Here is a 19624-nt window from a genome sequence, read left to right on the forward strand (position 1 = left end):
TTACGTCATATACAGCTACCTTGAACGTGAAATTAATTTCAGAGACAGCAGGTGTAATTCATAGATGGTAATTTGTAGCGCTGTTTCTTTATAAGCCCTAAACTTGATTAAAAAAGTGTTGTGTTATTTTTAAAAACATCGTGTGCCAAAAGGCAATCGTTTAGAAACTGAAATCGGCTTCACGCGAAAGAACACAAGAGGTACCTTAAGGAAAATAAATCCAACATCGAAGTACACCTACTAAGTGAAATGCCATGTACCTTTATAGTATATATCAATCTTGAAATCTCGCGACACATAAATAAATATACGTGTTTTAACATAAAATAAATATGCAGGAGCTTACTTTTAATCCTATTCGCGCAAAGAGTGTTTTTAACGGTTTTCCTTTTCAGAATGTTACCCGGCCTTTTAAGGTCAAGCCCGTTTTTATAAACTTACAATTATTTTAAAGTATTTCAAATATTTTAAAATGTTTCAGCATTATTTGCAGTGACAATAAATTCAAAAACTATGTCACTTAAAAAATAAATTAATAAAAATTAAATTTGACCTTTACGAAGTGTTTCATAATGCTATTATGATAAATATTAAGAGTTATTACCTAGGTTAATAACTTTAGGCCCAAGTCATCTTTTTAATGCCTATTTATCAGGAACATTAGTTGTCTATTTTAAATGTTAGAGTAACTTTTTTTTCTCAATTTGGATAGTTTGCGAAAAGGACTATTCAAAAGTACAACATGGAGTAGGAATATGACGTATTTTGAACCTGGTGTGGGAGGGGATGCTCAAAAACACTTGAGATAGATAGATAGATAGATAGATTTCGTTGAAATCAAAACAAATCAGTTAGGCTACAGTTTGACCCAAAAGGCACGATCTAAAAGTATCCCCCGCGTTGATTGACTAGCTTGTAAATTTTACAATAACTTAAATTATAATTATTTTGAACAACATAGTTCATATTGAATATATAATTTAGGTTAAAGTCCACAAAGTAGAATATAAGTTGTTTAATAATAATACTCTACAATGGTTCTCGGGCAACGTTATTATTCGCTATTTGGAATTTTAGCTTCCTTTGCCAGTAATAGATGGCACCACGCGCTCCAGTAAAGTCGTTTTTTAGAATAATCGGCCAGGTCTGGATGAACCAATAAACGAGATAAGCAATTGTTTAGGGCAACAAAAGAATTGGGGGCAACAAAAAGTTTCTAATAAACACAATTCCCAAATTTACATGGTCAAAATTTAAGAAAATAGAGGGAATTTCTATTCTAAAACATTGGCAATACTCTTTTCGAGGTTGAAGTTTGAATAGTGGAGAGTAATCACTGGGTTTTCTACCTTCGTATCCCGTCACTTCTTTTTGCTGGGTGCCACGGGCTCACGATTGGAGCCATAGTCTCCATAGAGCCGCCGCTAGCGTGTATCACGCGCCGCAACGGTAGATTTTCTCATTTTTCTTCTATTTATGGTGGTTCAGATGGCTGCATTATAATGAATGCGTATTATCCTGTCGTTATTTGTGGCTAAAACATACTTTGGTAATTTGTTAGTACTTTTTCTTTCCTTTGTTTAAATATTTCATGATTTAGTTGTCATATTTGTGAGTGACGGACAAAAATCAATACAGGTACAAAAAATGAATTTTTGATAATGAAACAGGTACGGGGTACATCAAATGCCTGATATTCTTTCCAAATATAAAACATTTTCAGCAAAGTGGTGCACTTAATAGAAAACTATCAAAAAATAAACGTGAAAAGGATTTGGATTTACTTGAACTAGGAGTTTGTTATGACAAATTGCTGCGGGTATACGGTTTTCTTAAGTTCCGAGTGTGATTTAGTCATTACCAAAACTAAAATATAATTTAACTGAACTTTTAATTGTTTTAATTATTTCTTAGAGGTCCAAGGGGCATCAAAATGTTTTTAGAGTGCTTATGTCAGCAAAAGGAGTTAATCCGCCCCGGAAGAATCCGACAGAGTAAATGCCATCCCTAATAGCAAGACCTTATCATTATACAGACTATAGAGCTGACAGTTGGTTAGAGGCTAGTTGAAACTCTGGGTACGTCAATGGCAGTGGCATGATTTTATAATCATATAAGCTTAAGAAATTGTACCTTTTGGTTATCTTTGTCTATGCCCCAAGTTTCGTCAATTTTTATATTAAAATTCTAATAAGTATTTAAATCCTATATTTTTGGGGGCCAGTGGGGAAAAATCCTCAGGGTCTGGCGAAAAAGGGTGCAGAAGCGTGCTTTTTAAGGGCCCATCACTTTGTCTATCCCAAAATATCTCTACACCGCCCTGTAATTTTTTAGTAATTGCTATACCTTTGGGTCTGTATGCAACTTTTAATTTTACATGCCTTAAAGGCTATACAGTAGAAAATTTGTCATATCATGTAATAAAACCATTGTATTGTTTTCCATTTATACATATTTTTTCATTTACTACATACAAATTTCGGGAACATTTCAAAATACTATCTTCATTTATTTAAATTTACCTTTTTAAAAGAGAAAAACACATTTATAAAAGTAAATTACTTTATCTTACATTAGAAACTATTAATAGAACAATTATTTATTATTATTATGCTCGATTTTCGCAGAAATAGTACCGCACTTGGTTTTTACCTCTCCGAGGGGACCAAGGAAAATAAAATACACCGTGTCTGTCGGTGTGTCTGTCCGGGCTGGAACGCGTTCGCATTTTCGGAGCAAAATGTAATCGCTGCGTTCACTGCGTTCGCAGTTTCTTGGAATTAGGGAAAAGTTTTTTCCAAAAAGACCTCTTTCGTCTTTGGGTGTAGTATAATTTCCTTTTGCGAATTGCAATTGTATATGCGAAGAATTATTATTGGACGGAGCGAGTGCTGAGAGTTACGGCAAACGTCTCAACGTCCCAATGTCCGGGTTTCCACCAATGGTTTACGGTTAACGTCCTATTATCAATTTGCGATAGTATCGGGCGGGAATTGAAACCGAGCCCTTCTGCACGACAGGCGAGTGTCCTACCACAGAACCACCAATATACGTTACGCTTCATTGAAAATTATAAACTCAGCTTAGCATAAGAGTATATCAATACTTTTTAAAGTCTACATTTTTTACGTATTACATTTTGAAGGTCAAATCTTGTTTTAGCGCAGTCAGCAGAGATAATATGGTTCAATTCAATCAATTCATTTATTTTGCAATATACATTAGGAAGTACAAAATTATAAATAAAGGGCCAAGTCATCGAGCGAATTATAGCCCTTACATGCGATACTTTATCAGACCTTAACATGAAAACAATAACTAAATAAACAAAAAGAAAAATTAAAAGCAAGGGTAATAACAACAAAAATAAAATTTTACATACTAAAAGAAAATTGCCCAATATTAGATTTTTGATTGTTTTTTTTTTAACAGCATAAAGGGTAGAACCCGTGGGTGGTCCACCTAGTTAGTTTTTTGTAATTTATATACGGGTTTTCTCATCGACGTAGATATACATGTAGTTGTATTCATGCGGTGGCGTTGGTTTGACGTTTACTGATATACGAGCTGTCGTTTAGTCAAGTGGCTTTCTGTGCTTTGTTAATGGTAAGGTTTTCGCTTCTTTTTAATACATTTTCTTTTGGTGTGGATATTTGGATATCTACGATTCCTAATGCAGTCATTGATTTCCTGGGTATGCGAGTCATTATATGATATTGGAAATTGGAAGGCATTGGTCTTTTTCATGCGGTATGTGTCACAACGTCAACTTGAAGTCTACGAGTCGTCCACTACCAAATGTCAAATATATCTATACTACGGTATCTTCATCAAGGGCGAGTGTTGAAATAAAATGTGCGTCAAAGATGCGGCAAGTATTTCGTAAGCGAGAAAAATACAAATACCCTCTGTAGATATTTCTTTCATTAAAATTTGCTTCGGATTATATTTAACTGATAAACTTGTACTGTAAATAGGGAGAAATTCAATTGTGCATTGCTTTAGTACGTCTAATTCACTGTTGTAACTACTTTATTTATAATATTCTGAATAAATTAAATTCGGTTGTTTCTTCTCAATTATTTAATTATAATTAAAACTTTATACCGGGCGGGATTGAAAAAGGATTACGTTTTTAGTAAATAACTCTGAATTGCGGAGATATATCTCTAAGGATCATTTCGAGAAATTAATACCACTAGGGACGATTCTTCCGAGGAGAGGTATATTTTGGCTTGTTATATAATCAATATTTTATTTCTCTGAATTAGGGCGTTAACTTTAATGGTTTTGCATACATAAAATAAGCCGTTTAAAAAATTAAATTAAGAGAATTCTATTAGATTTGATAGTAATTGTGTGGTTAAAATTAGCTCAATAGAATACCTTAAAGGACCTATTTTATTTCTAGGTTTTTAAATGACCCATCAATTGAGATTTGGTAACTTAAGAAACTTATTTAAAAACGAGGAATATCTCATCGACCTGAAAATAGTTTTTTTTTTAATTTAGAAAAATGGACAATGGCATTTTTATCTGTAACTTTTGGAGGAAACAAATGAAGAAATGCAGTTGAGAAAACTTATTTTGAATTCCTTCTCTGATTTTTCAAATGTGGCAACCCGACCAACCTTGGCAGCAATATTCTACTTTGAAACTTACTAAGAAATAATAAAACAGTTAAAACACTTGATATTTTAATTTATTTTTAGAGCAAAATGATGTGCTTGATCCTTTTTCTGTTTCACTGGTAAATTATTTATATAATGATGAATATTTGTTGAAGCAAATAGTTTTGCAAACAAAGGCGTAATACATTTCCATGGCCAATGCGACCAATGACAAACCGAACCCAAAAATGCACAATTGAAATTTTTGGGTAAAACTTTCAGTGCTTAGTCCAAGAAGCTCCGTCGTAGAAAAAGAAGTGGTTTTGGCGTCTCCCTGGAAATTCGGTCCGAGACATTTCTTCAGTTTATCCAGTCTTCTTGATTCAATAGCAAGACGCATTCCGTGAGCCACGAACCATAACACTCTGAAATCAAAACATCCATGATATTAGTCTTAAATATATTGAAACGAAATCTAGGGCTGTGCTAGGTATTGGTCAATACTCCATTCGACCAAATTATTGGTCGAAATTTCCGGTTTGCAGCTATACGCGCCGACGAATAGAATTTTTGTTATTAATATTCTAAAATACCAAATGAGGAATTGGAAAAATCCGAGTATTGTATTTATAAATTTGATCTATTTGATTTTGGCATTCATATAAACGTTTCGGCTGTAAGACCTGCAACTTTTATGAGGGGCCACCTAATTTTGTCATGTACCATTCATTCGCGCGGTGTCACCACCTCCTAAAACGCGCTAAGTTAACAATAAGAAGTTGGCCTGACGTTTCAATACGTTTCTAACTAAGAATAAAGTATCAAAGGGTAAGCTAACTTTAAATATAAGGTGTGACATGTTGTGGAAGGGTTAATTTTTGGAGGAAGAGTGCCATTTATCTATAACTATTTTGTGCCATAAAATTTCATAGTTAGTTTTTACTAGAGCTCCGACTGAACTTGTTCACTGAGAGGTATCCCCTTCTCCTTTCTATATGTGTGTCTCTGTTATGATGTTCACAGTTGACGTCAGGGGGCTAAGCGTTAGCCCGGTATTCGCTGTTGGCAACCCGGGGCTAAGTGTTATCATTCTGTTCGCAGTTTTCACAACGTTCACAGTTTCCAGAGACGTAGAAAAGGGAACATTTATTTACGCTCGAATCACGTGATCTAAGACACAATAAGCGCTATAGACACTTCAATAAAACATATTCAATAAAATCGCCAGGAAGTAATATTTCCGAGAACCAGGACCAGCAAGTTACTGTTTATATAGCGCTTGTTGAAATTATGGCAACTTTTCACCAATAAACCTAACGTAGTGTTTTTGCTAAGCCTCAATATGCCAAAAAAAGCTACCTGGTTAAAAGGAAACAGTCTTGTTGCATATCGTACAGGTTTAAATATTCATTATTTCAACAAGCAGTATATAAACAGTAATTTGCAGGTCGTGGCTCTAGGAAATATTACTTCTTGGCGATTTCCTTTAAAATGTTTTATTGAAGCACCTTTTGCAGTCGCCTTGCGTGTATTCGTATTTGTTGTGCGTACATGTTATTAAAGCAATAATTAGTGTATGGAGGCCACAAACGTACTCTGTATCGTTGTTGAAAGAGTCTCAAGCCTGTTGTTAATTCTTAATATAATACCGTTCAAGGTTCTTAAAAAGCTAATTGTGTTCTTGATACAAAAATTATAGACCCAATGAAGCCCCCCCCCCCCCTCCAGAATTTATTTACCGTGGTCTAGTTTTCAACTGGCGAGATTGGAGGGATAAAAAATCGTAGGATGACTAGTTTTAAGGAAGCAACGAAATACCGTGCTGATTTGGTTCGACATTTTTTTCATGGAATCTTTTGAAACGTTTTGTCTAGTACGAACCGCTGCAAAAATAAATTTGAAACAAAATTGAGGTTACCTTTGGTTAATTAATTCCACCAGAGGGGGTGGTATGCCTTTCCTCATGGCCAAACAAATTGGCTGAAATTCGTACTTTTTCTTTCCGACGTACAAATTCAGCGCTGGGAATAGCTTTTTCTTTGCCTTACAAGCCGCACTTGCATCTCTGTAAAAATTGTTTTCTTTCGTTATCACGGTTTGACCCGCGTCTATGTATTTTTCTTTCAGTCCCTCAAAAGTGTAGGACTTATAGCGAAATGCTTGTTTTAAATTCCAGAATTGATATTGGTACTTTTTCTGAAATTCTTCAGCTAGCTTCTCTAATTGTAACACTTTGGAATTCTGTAATGGAAAACGAAAATGAAAATAAATTTGGGCAGGAGTGCCAAAATAGGCGATCACATTTTCAAAACGTTTAAATACTTTGAAAATTGACGCATTTCTTACCATATAAAAACAATCATGGTTGACACTTTCAAAAAAAATCAAATCAATCGATTTTTATTATTAAAATGTGATTTTTTGATTTTATGAAATTTATTGATTTTTATAAAAATAATGACTTTGTTCCTGTATAATTAACAGATATTTTACTTTTATAAGTTAGCAAATCTTGAAGGAAATGAAATCATAATTAACTTTAATTACTTTTTAATATTTTAATTTGTATTTTTATTTAGAAACAAATTTTTTATTTTTTATTCCGCCATTGAAATACATTGTGTGATTGAAATCATTGATTTTTTAATACTACTTGATTTGAATCTTGATTCCCATAAAATCGTTTTGAATTAGCCAGCCCTGAAAACAACTACTATGAAAATGATGATTTAACCTTCAAAATGGCGATCTTTTAAACTTAATTTTTTTTTAAACTATGATTTACAAACTAATAAACAATTAGAGTGCCCTATATGTGAGCAGTCCAGTGCAATTTGTAGTGAAATTCTTCACCAATTATTGCATGGCGGTCGCTATTCAGCATACATCTTTTACGCTCGGGCTTCCGTTGAAATCCAACGTTAAGATAGTTAATATCAAAAGTCAAAATTTCCGGGGATAGCCAGAGTTCCTACACAGTACTGATGAGCCCCAAAAGGGCGAAACCGGTCTACTGTTGGAATCTCTGGCTGAATTTTGACTTATGATATTTACGAACTAAGTAAAGATGCTAAAGAAATAAACTAAGCATATTTAATATTTTGTTTTGATTTGTTATCTGGTATCTCCACTTCAACACTTATTTTTATTTAAAAATCCATTTTTATCGATGCCTTGAAATCTTCATTCGGCACCTAAAGTTGCACTGAGGCGCTAGTGATAGCATAAACCATAATCCTATTATTTAGAATATCTTTCCGAATGAAGCTCTTATTTTACCCTAATATGTTAAGGATGAAATCTACAAAACCTTGCATTTGGGTTGTCTTGAAATTCACACAGTTGTAGGGGAATACTTTTGGCTACAGCCAATTTTGAGTTAAACTTTTTGCTAGAACTGAATGTAAAAACGCTGGCAGTGGTGTAGATCTGGACAGCGTATTGTAGGCGAATCGTTACGTTTCTTTCTAAATAGCTTAAAGATTAAACAGTAACTTGTAAGCCCAATTTATAGATAATTTTCTAACCATAAGGGTAATTCCAGGACAGATTTTCCCACTTGTTCACCCGACCATCGCCAAATTTCGTGAAAACTTCTATCTAGAGTTATTTTGGCCGTAGAAGTCAATTCTGAAATTTTCAGAAAGATCGGAGGAGCGGTTGCTGAGATACAGTGTAGTCACATTTTTGAAAATGACATTGAACCCTACCATTAACCATTTTTTATCTCAGCTTCTACTTAACCCAAAAATTCGGAAGAGAGCTCATTTTAAAGGAATTGAAGAGCGGAATGTAAATTAGCCCTTAGGTTCATGCTATATATAATATAAAATACGATAAATCAAGTTTTAAATAGTTGACCTTTGACCCTGAAAATAGCTTATTTTTAATTTTCAAAATTTAATTATTTTCCGCATTCCCTATAGGCGCTTTAGTTGCAGTCAAAAAACTGCGAGGGTAATATTTTTTGTTTTCGAGAAAAAAAATTATTTCATATACCCCTCCTTAAAAAAATACTTAAAAATTAAAAATTATATACAGGATGTTAACTAAAGAACGATACAGAGCCAATTACTCAACATGTGTTTTAAGTTAGAATTTTAAATTTGCAGGTTACATAGAGGGTTCAGGGGGACAAATGTCAATGAAAATTTCAATGACCTTGAACCGGGTCTTCAAGGTCATTCAAATTTTATCTCGAGAACCATTAGGATTAGAAAAATGGTTCCAATTAGAAATGTGTTCTACGTTTAATTTTAAGTCCAAGAAACTTTGACCCGATCTAATTTGACCAATGGGAAGCCGAGAAATGTTAGACCAATAACCATAAGGTCGTGTGTCGTATGCTAATCTTAAATTTCTATATATTTTTTAAGGAGGGGTATACGAAATAATTTTTTTTCTCGAAAACAAAAAATATTACCGTCGCAGTTTTTTGACTGCAACTAAAGCGCCTATAGGGAATGCGGTAAATAATTAAATTTTGAAAATTAAAAATAAGCTATTATCAGGGTCAAAGGTCAACTATTTAAAACTTGATTTATTGTATTTTATATTATATATAGCATGAACCTAAGTGCTAATTTACATTCCGCTCTTCAATTCCTTTAAAATGAGCCCTCTTTCGAATTTTTGTGTTAAGTAGAAGCTGAGATAAAAAATGGTTAATGGTAGGGTTCAATGTCATTTTCAAAAATGTGACTACACTGTATCTCAGCAACCGCTCCTCCAATCTTTCTGAAAATTTCAGAATCGACTTCTACGGCCAAACTGACCCTAAATAGAAGTTTCCAAGAAATTTGGCGATGGTCGGGTGAACAAGTGGGAAAATCTGTCCTGGAATGACCCCAACTTCTTTTTGTCCTTCGCATAAATGCAATATTAATTCAATTTTACTATCCTTAAAATAATGATGCAAGACAGACCTTTTCCATTATACCTTAAGTCATGAAACTGGCAAGTTTGAATTTTGAACGAACAAAAATGACAATTACCTTATAATCTTTTAAATAATCTTCACTTAAATTAAATGGATAATTGTATTTAATGAGATCCAAATAGCCATTGGGAGCTTTCACATTGCAAAACGCCATATTCACCTTCATCTCGTTTAAGTACCACGCCGTTAAGGGAAATATTCCAAAGATAAAAATGATGAGGCAAATCTTACTGGGTACAGACGATGGTAACACGGGTATAACTGAAAAATAATACAAACATAAACTTAATAAATCAATGTTGGAAAATACAAACTGATAAACATTTCTTTTGTTCTCATTACACCAAATTTCAAAGGAAAAAATATTTGGCAGAAATTTGTCAATTATATGAATAGAGATAATACTGTGGGGAACTCATTGCGTTCCAGGAGGTCTGGATCCTATCGATAACGTCTCATTTCTTATTCGTTTTTAAATTAAATATAAAAGTGTTGGCTAGACAAATTTATATCACTAGAAAGATCAGCTTTTAATATACCAGCTCAAACTCTTTCATAATAATTCGATTAACAATAAATTAGTAATTATGACTTCCATTCAAAATGGTGGGTACTAACGTCGTAAGTTTCGAGAATGCCCCTGTGGCCAAAGTTGGTTGGGCCTGCGTCGTCTAAAGTGGGTAAGCCAACTCGGCCTGATCTTTGTCGGCAAAACTACCCGAAATATCATAAGAAGCCGACTGGCTGTTTTCTAGTCGGTCGTGAGTCGCAATGTCGATGTCGGCCCGACTTCGTGTGGAGCAGGTGGTCCACACTAAAAGCTCGGCCGTAAACCCGTAGTAAACGACTTCTCGGAGCCGGACCTACTAGTATTAAGCCACTTGTTCGATCAGCTAATACCCAAGTAGCCAAATTCTTAGTGAGAATTGTATGTTTATTCTTTCAACATTATACTAAATTAAGCCTCAACATGTATAATGTACTTAAAATTTCAAAATGTGAGTTTTTAAACTTCATTAAGAATCAAATGAATCCTTTGTGGCTAAAGGCTGTTTAGTTACATGACGAGATCTTTTTAAAAAAGACTTCAGTCCCGTCTGTGTAGAGGTAGTCAATATTTAACTTGAATAAAACCAGATGATCTCCATTTGGTTATTCTCTTTTAGAATAAGTGAACAACATGCATATTGTGCTATATGATCTTTGCATTAATTAACGAGATCATTCTTAATAAGAAAAGTTTGTATTTGTTTACAGAAATAGGCTTTAATCAAGAGGCCTCTTAAAACTATATTTAATAATTAATGTTTTTTCTTGAAATATAGGCAATTTTGTGCTACTGAATATAACAACTGTGAAGCCTGGAAGTTGTCGGCTTATGTTTAAACCATGTACGAGAGTCAAACTGTAAAACATTCTTTTATTTATAATAATATATATATATTATTACCAAAGTTTACATGGCATGGCAACAAGTAAATTTACCTAGAAGATAGAATAGCAAAGAATCGACCCGCTAAGTCGCACTCCGGAACCAAAGAGAGTTTGTCCAATGTCCCGACGTCCCTTATATAGCGCGTCAATCAGATGACGCTACCGGTCTCCAACCTAATTGGCTGGAGGAGAAAGCCCGCCAAGAAATCTTTTGCGGACTCACTGTGGTGCAATCGTAAGCGTCACCGGTAACTTTACCCCGCTCTTAATCCTTCGGGTCAGAGGTCACCACTTTCGGAGAATTACGAAGGTGGACGACGCGAGTGAGGATTGTTAAGATAAGGGTCTTATAATAATTACAATAAATAACTCTGCTAAATATGAAGCTCTTTATTTAGATCTTTTCTTATATCCTTTGACCCCATTAGTCCTTGGATACACGTGATCATATATGTAGATATATCACGTGACACGTTTTCTCTTTTACAAATTTTAAAATGTTTTATATTGATTATTTTAAAATAAATATTAGATGTTCAACTTTAACAAATAATATTATCAGTTAATTATGTTATTATTTTTTTGCGAAGAAATTACTTCATGTCTTGAATATAACGATTAGGGTGTTTAGAGATTCGGCCTGAGCGAGTTATCTGTACCGGAACCCCACGAGCGGTAAGTTCAGTTGCTGAGACGTGAGAAGGTGTTCCTGGCTGAGGTCTGTAGTGGCGGAAGACGACTCGATCACATCATCATCGGGTAGTAGAGAGATAGTTGAGGTGGGATCAGGGAAATTTGCTTTGTCATGTGGTGAATTGGAGAAAGTAATGGTGTTCGAGACATCTGCACAGTGTTTATCGTTATCATTGACTGATATCGGAGGGTTATTGAATGGTTTCTTCAAAATAGTTCCTGGGATGCATTGTGGTGAATTGTGAGAGAGTGGCGTAGTGAGGTGAGTTTTCTTGGGCGTTGAGCAGTTATAGGAGAGGGTGAAAGTGTGGCGAGAAGACACCGGTACAGGTGATTGAAGGCCTGAATTTAAAGGCGGAATTTTGGAGGCTTGATCTGAGAGGTTCTGCAATTGGCGTAGTGGTCGCAAGTGAAGACCAGTGCGTCGATAGCGGGTGCCATTATCCTATTCAATGATATACAAGTCAGGGTTGTCAGTCACTTCAACAACAGTTGCCGGAAGCCAGTGTCGGTGGCCAGCTTGATAACGTATTTTGTCTCCTTGCAGGCACGTACACTAATTGAGGGTTGTAGCGGAGGTACCGCAGGACCAAGCGTTGTAAACAGGGTGAGAGTGCGGAAAATGGTCGTTTAACTATAGTAAGCAAAGGCTTATGGTCAGTTTGTAAAATTGGAGTAGTGCCGGTGATATAATAACTGAATCGCTCTAAAGCAAACACCAGAGCCAAAAGTTCTTTTTCTATTTGCGAATAAGATTGTTGAGCTTGATTCAATGTAGTAGATACATAGTGTACAGGGTGATCGTCTTGCAGCAGGACTGCGCCCAGACCAGTTTGACTGGAATTGTCTGATATGATTATGGTCTTCTGTGGATGATAAAAGGATAACACTGGAGCTTCGGTGATCGTATCCTTGAGTAACTGAAAGTGTTTATCAGCATTTGAGTCCCATTGAAAAACAAGGTCGGCCTTTAACATCTGTCGCAATGGAGCAGTCTTAGCGGAGTGATTGGGAATAAATTTACTCAGGAAATTAATGACCCCCAAAAAACTTTGAAGTTCCTTCTTCGTAGTGGGAGGTTTTATAGCTTGTATGGCTGCTATTTTGTCAGGATGAATGCGAATGCCAAACTTAGAAATGATGTGGCCAAGATAGATCACCTCAGGCTGAGCAAGTTGAAGTTTACTGTTGCTAAACTTTATGCCAGAGTCACGTGCTTTGGTTAGGACAGCTCGTAGAATTGCATTGTGTTCCACTGTATTACGTGCTGCTTTCAAATGGTCATCAATAGATATAAAATGCCGTGGAATTCCCTCAAAAATGGTGTTCATGCACACAGAAAAATATTATTGTAAATTTTACAGTAATCTGCGGTCAGCTGCCAGCAGAATGCTGTTAATTTCACAACCAACTCTGACTGTTTTCTTTATTGTCATGCTTCCTGTTAAATTTACGGGTCACTCTGCTGTTTAAAAATACAGCAAGATAAAGTTATATTTAAGGAGTATTGCTGTTTATTTAACCTTCATTCCAGACGTATTTAATACGGTAAAATTCCAGTGTTTGCCGTAGTTCTAGTTATTAAACTTATTTCGTACAGAACCTATTCACAACCTTAAAATTTCATCAAACATTTTACGGATCAAAACATTATCACATTGGTTTAGGCCTAATTAAATATTTTCAAATATTTTATTAACCAATTCATGATAGAAATATATAAAAAAAATTTCAATTACTATGAAAAAAACTTCGACAAAATATTTTCATAATTCAATAGCAAAACTTAATTGAAACTATCAGAAATATCAACAACTCTAGTTTTTCTTGTTTAGCTCGAGCCTTTGTACTTTAGAGTTATAGGGGAAACCAAAGGAAAGTAAACTATTAAATTGGTTTCAAATTCTTAAGCACACGATGAACAAGGGTTGTAATTAATATAGCATTTTGCGTGGAGTGCTACTTACACCAAAGAGTATATAAAAATATTTTTATCGGATATTATTATATTTAAAACTAAAAGGAATCTTGTGCGATTTTAAAAATGTTTTGACAACTAAATAATAATTAGTTGTTTTATATACTAGCACTTGCCGTTTATAACAGAAAAAAACAGCAACGTGTGGTAAATTTTAGGCATTTTTGAAGTAAAACGTCAACCACGGTTTCATATTGTTAATTTTAATATAAATGCCATTTTAAAAACAGTACGAATATGAATTTTTACAGTCGCTACTGTTTTCTTCAAAATACAGCAGAGAGCTGTAAATTTTACGACAAACTGCTGTTAACCCACTTCAACTGCACCTTGCTGTAAATTATAAACCGTTTTTGCTGTTTTTTCAACAGTAAGTTTTGAGTGTGTGTAACGTTGGAAGATTTCGGAGGCCGACTTGATACCATAGGGAAGAGAGAGATAACAAAATCGTCCATATATGGTAGCAAAAGTACACAATAGTGAGCTTTCTTCAGTTAAACGAATCTGCCAAAATGCAGCAGACACATCCAACACAGTGAAAAGAACACTGTCTCTCAAATCACTGAATAGTTCTTGTGACACTGGCAGCTTAAAGTTCTCTCTAATTAAAACGGCATCGAGATTGCGTGGATCGAGACAGATTCGAATAGTTCCGTCTGGCTTCGGAACAATGACCATAGCATGCACCCATTCAGTAGGCTCGGTAACTGGGCGGATTATGTTTAGGTCGATCATCCGTTTGAGCTCGAGTTTCAGTGGGTCACGATAGGCATAAGGGACACTGCGTGGAGAAACAATAACTGGTTGTGCATTTGGGCATATTTTAAGAGCATACCGGCATGGAAGACTCCCAATGGGACCAAAGACATCTTCAAATTCTTGAATAAGACGCGTGTGTTCAAACTTCTTCATGTCCAATGAACACACTTTATTTGGTGTTGTAGTGGTTGGGGTAATGTCCAAGCGTTGTATTAGTCCAAGGGACGCTGACGTCAAGGCTCCAATTATTGGTACAGTGTGCAACGTAGTAATATACATTGTGCAGAAATGAGCTCCTTTGAGCGATATGCAATGAAGTCTAGCAGTACCCAACATGGGAACCTGTTCACCATTATATGCCATGATGCGATTAGTTGGGGGCGAAAGTGGTGGAGGGTCTGGCAATTGATGATAATAGGATTCAGGAAGCACGTTGACCTGCGAGCCAGTATAAATTTTGAAAGGCACCGTAAGATTCTGTATGGTAAGAGGAGTGATCCAGTCATCAGGATGTGAGATCGTAGTGGCATTGACCATAAGGTAAGCAATGTGTAAGGGATCCATTGCCTCGTGAAGCATGTGAAAATTGAGATCAACCGGTGACATGTAACAAGTCCGGGTTTAGTTCAGTGGGTAAAATATCAAGGGTGTCCGTTGCAGCAGAAGAATAGGTCATATCTGCGTGATGATAAACATCTTGATCGTCGTATAAATAATCGTCTGGTGTCGAGTAGGCGTCATAATAGTCAGTGGCTAGTGTAGTCTCATGCAATGGTAAGGAACGGCAAGCCTTGGCGAAATGACTGCGACCCCCGCAGTTATCCCAGATCTTGTTGTGTGCGGAACACGTGCGATAGGGATGAGATTCCATGCAGCGGCTGCAAATAGCAGTATAAGAAACCGGTCTGCCACGTTGAGGAAAAGTATGACGAGTAGTTGAGGCTGGGGTGAATAGTCTTGGTGGGAAATTAGATGTAGCTGGAGAATGATTCTGCGAAAAGGCAGTAGAGGGACGACGTTACCATGGAGTATGTTGAGGACGGACACGCCAACCAGAAGCATGCGAGGATGCTCCTCTATAATGTTGATAGCGAATAGCATCCACTGAGAGAGGTGGAGCAATTTGTGGTATGGCTGAATTAGTTAGCATGGCAGACTCATGAACACCTGAAGTTTCCTCCGAACGCCACATTGCTATGGCCTGGGGAAGAGTGACGTTAGCTTAAGCAATTAGTTTTTTGCGAAGATCATTATTTTTAATGCCAACAATTATCATGGTACAAAGCAAAGAGTCACATGTCGCTCCAAAATCACAGTGACTGGCCTTCGTATTAAGGTCATTAACAAAAGTGTCAAAGGGCTGACCTGCCCAGGTAGCACGAGCACGTGTATATTAGGTTGATATTTAGTATTAACCGTTTATATTCCGTGTAAAATATATTCGTCGTTTCAACGTGTTAAGTTAGTATATAAGACATTTATTCAGTCATGTGTTTCACTACACGTGTTTCCTACGTATAGATATGCTGATTATATCACTAGATTGGCAGACAGGTAGTTTTTTCGTATATAAATAGTAGATAAATAATTAGGTTGGAAAAGTGTTAAGCTTTACGTAGTGCTTACGTAGATATATGCCTAAGGAACACGTGCTCCTGCTCTACCGGATATATTTGCAAAATATATCAGTAGACTGGTAATTGAGGTTTTAAAAAGTGGACCAATAACCAGTGGCGTAGACAAGTGAATGGTTCCTTTTAAAAATCCTCCCTTGGGCGTATCTTTGACTATGCAAAATTTTTATCAGCTTCCTTACACCCTCTTAACTTTCACCAGGTATTTTTAAGTGTTAAATTATGCTTACTTACCGATTATACAATGCGCATATTAAGTTTAAATTACATTAAATCATACGGTATTAAGCTGGTATTTGGCGTGTAGTAATGAGTTATTTTTCGTGTATTTAGCGGTTTAATTTCATGCATTAAGAGATTATTTCGAGTATATTAATTTGCTATTTTTCGTGCATCTATCGTTTCTCTAATCTTTCATACCTGTGTTAATAATCACCAGTCTAATGAAAGTAACGACATTTTAGATAAAACTCTAGTAACATGTTTATTGTCTGTCAATCTACAGCGTGCTGCCAGTCTTTTGCGGAGCTACGTTGTTTTACTAAATATTCGCCTGAGATGGTTACGCCATCTATTATCAATTATACTTGCGGTTTCCCCACCAAATACAAACTTACTATATTGATACATCTTTCTTTTTTTTTAATTAATTTTAAGGTAAGTTGAAACAACGCTATTGTCTTACAATTTAAATGTTCAGTCTTTGTGGTGGTTTAACCACTCTTCCAGAGCGTCTTAATACCACTGGTTTCTGGGACTGCACTGGTGTTGTGGGATTTGATTTTACCGTTGGTGATTTACAAAGTGTCTTAGGCGTTGTCACTGGTGACGTTGTTCGTACATGCGTTTCTTGTATAGGAGGAGTTTCCTTTGCCTCTGGAGGATCTTTAGATTCCTCATCCTCGGAATCTGATACGATATTCGCAGGCTCCTCAGTTCGCAATATCTGATGTCTGTTACGACGCAGAATTGCCCCATCGTCTAATTGCACTTTGTACGATCTTGGCGCAACTTGCTTTAGCACCTTGCCTTTCCTGTCCCACTCTGTAGAATTTTGACGCTTTATTCGGATCACATCGCCTTTCCTCAAGAACTTCAGCGCACGACCCTTTGATGTTTGTTTGTGCTTCTTGACTGAGCTGTCTTTCGTAGGAAGCTCGAAAATGGGGAGCCTAGTTCAAAGAGTACGACCCATAAGTAATTGAGCCGGGGACTTGCCATTATCTAATGGAGTGTTTCTATAACTTAAGAGTCCTAGTTCAAAGTCTTCGCCCGCTGCAACTGCTTTTCTTAGTAAGCGCTTGGCTATTTGTACACCCTTCTCGGCTAAACCATTTGACCTCGGGTAGTGTGGACTTGAGGTAGTGGATTTGAAACCATAATCTTTGGTAAAAGCTTTAAACTCAGCTGAATCGAACGGCATATTGTCTGATAATAACTCCTTCGGGATTCCATGACGCGCAAATATTCGCTTGAGACATCTTACTACTGTGCTTGCAGATGTAGTTCGTATCGCTTCAACTTCGATGTAGTTTGAATACGCGTCAATTACGACTACGTAGTCCTTGCCTGCCACGTGGAAGAGGTCAGTTCCTATCCGATCCCATGCTTTACTCGGAGTTTCTCTCATCATAAGAGGTTCGTGTTGCGGTGTATATTGTAGCTTATTACAAACAGCACAACTTTTACACTTGCGTTCGATATCCGCATTGTAATTTGGCCAATAAACAGCTTGTCGTGCTCTTCGTCGACATTTCTCAATACCGAGATGTCCATCATGGATGTACTTAAGCATCTCGTGACGTAAACTGCTTGGTACAACGATTCTTCTACCCTTCAAGATTAGTCCATCTGCCTCACTTAGTTCGGATTGAACTGAAGCGTAAGCTGATGACTCAATATTCGACGCTGTCCATCCCGTTCGCATTAAGTCTTTTAAACGGTTGAGTTCTGGATCTTTCGCCGTTGCATCTTTGATTCTACTCATTAACTCACTCGTCACCGGTAGGCTCTTCACTATTGAACTCACGTGTATTTGAGTTGTATCGTGCCACTCTTGATCATCCGTATGACATGGTAAAGTAGCTCTTGATAGTGCGTCTGCTACTATGAGTTCCTTACCGGGTTTGAACTCCAACTTATACTGGTATTTCGTGAGATTGAAAAAGAGTCTTTGTAGCCTAGGTGGAATGTCTGAAATGGGTCTTTTAGCCATCGCGAGTAACGGTTTGTGGTCAGTTTCTAGTATCACTTCTCTTCCATATATATAATTATGAAACTTAGTACAGCCAAAGACCAGTCCCAAACTCTCTTTTTCGATCTGCGCGTATCGAGTTTCAGCGTCTGTCAAGGCCCTTGACGCGTAGGCTACAGGTTTCCATTGGTTTCCGTGTTCCTGTAGTAGGACTGACCCTAGCCCATGTAGAGAAGCATCGGTTGATATTTTGGTCGTTCCGGACGGATCGTAAAACTGTAGTACAGGCTCACTCATAAGGACTTTCTGGATATATTTCCATTCTTTATCATGTTCTGCGGACCACTGTGGTTCAAGATCATGTTTCAAAAAAGACCGTAAGTGGACCGTGTGAGCCGATAAGTTGGGTACGAATTTACCCACGAAATTCACCACTCCTAAGGCCCTTTGGACTTCCGCTCTTGTTTGCGGAGTTGGCATCTTAGCGATTGCCTCGACCTTTCTTGGATCTGGCCTCATTCCATCTTTAGAAATTATCTCGCCCATATAAGTGACTTGATTTGCTCTGAACGTACATTTATCCGGATTTAAAGTAGCATGAGCTTCTTCCAGCTTAGATAGTGCAGCATGCAAATTATTATCATGCTCCTCCAGCGTTTTTCCCCAAATCAGCACGTCATCGTGAATCGGTCTTGTACCCTTCACGTGTTCCAATAATTTGCTAAAGGCTTTGTAAAATATTTCTGGTGCAGAGGCTATACCAAACGGCATGCGCTTGAAGCAATAGCGACCGAAAGGAGTGTTAAAAGTGGTTAGTAACTCACTTTCCGCTTCTAAAGGGATTTGGTAAAAGCCGGAGGCTGCGTCTAGCTTGGAGAAGTATGCGGCCCCTGCTAACTCAGCTTCTATTTCTTCTTTCGTTGGGATTGGGTAATGTTCTCTGCAGATATTTTTGTTTAGAGGTTGCGGATCCAAACAGACCCGTAAACGTTCTTTGCCCTTTTCGATCAAGACTAAGGGACTAACCCAATCTGTTGGCTCATCGACTTTTCTGATGATTTGCTGATTTTCCATTTTATCTAGCTCAAGTTTGAGCCTCTCTTTCATTGCATACGGAATTCTTCTAGGAGGAGTTATTACTGGTATAGCATCTGACCTGAGTGTAATCTTGCAAGTTGTCTTTAAACACCCTATTCCTGTAAAGACTTTTTCATATTGGTTTAATATCTCTTGCTTAAACTTGTTTACATTATTTAAATCTTCAGGTTGCCTGTGCTTTTTCTTTGATTTACTCTCAGTGTCGATTATAGCAATGGTCGACTTTTCTGAGCCATGTCTCGAATCGACTAAACCCAATGTTTCGCACGTTCGAAGACCTAAGAT

The sequence above is a fragment of the Leiobunum rupestre genome, chromosome 5 (assembly GCF_980474605.1).
Source record: "Leiobunum rupestre chromosome 5, qqLeiRupe1.1.hap1, whole genome shotgun sequence".
NCBI classification, from domain to species: Eukaryota; Metazoa; Arthropoda; class Arachnida; order Opiliones; family Sclerosomatidae; genus Leiobunum; species Leiobunum rupestre.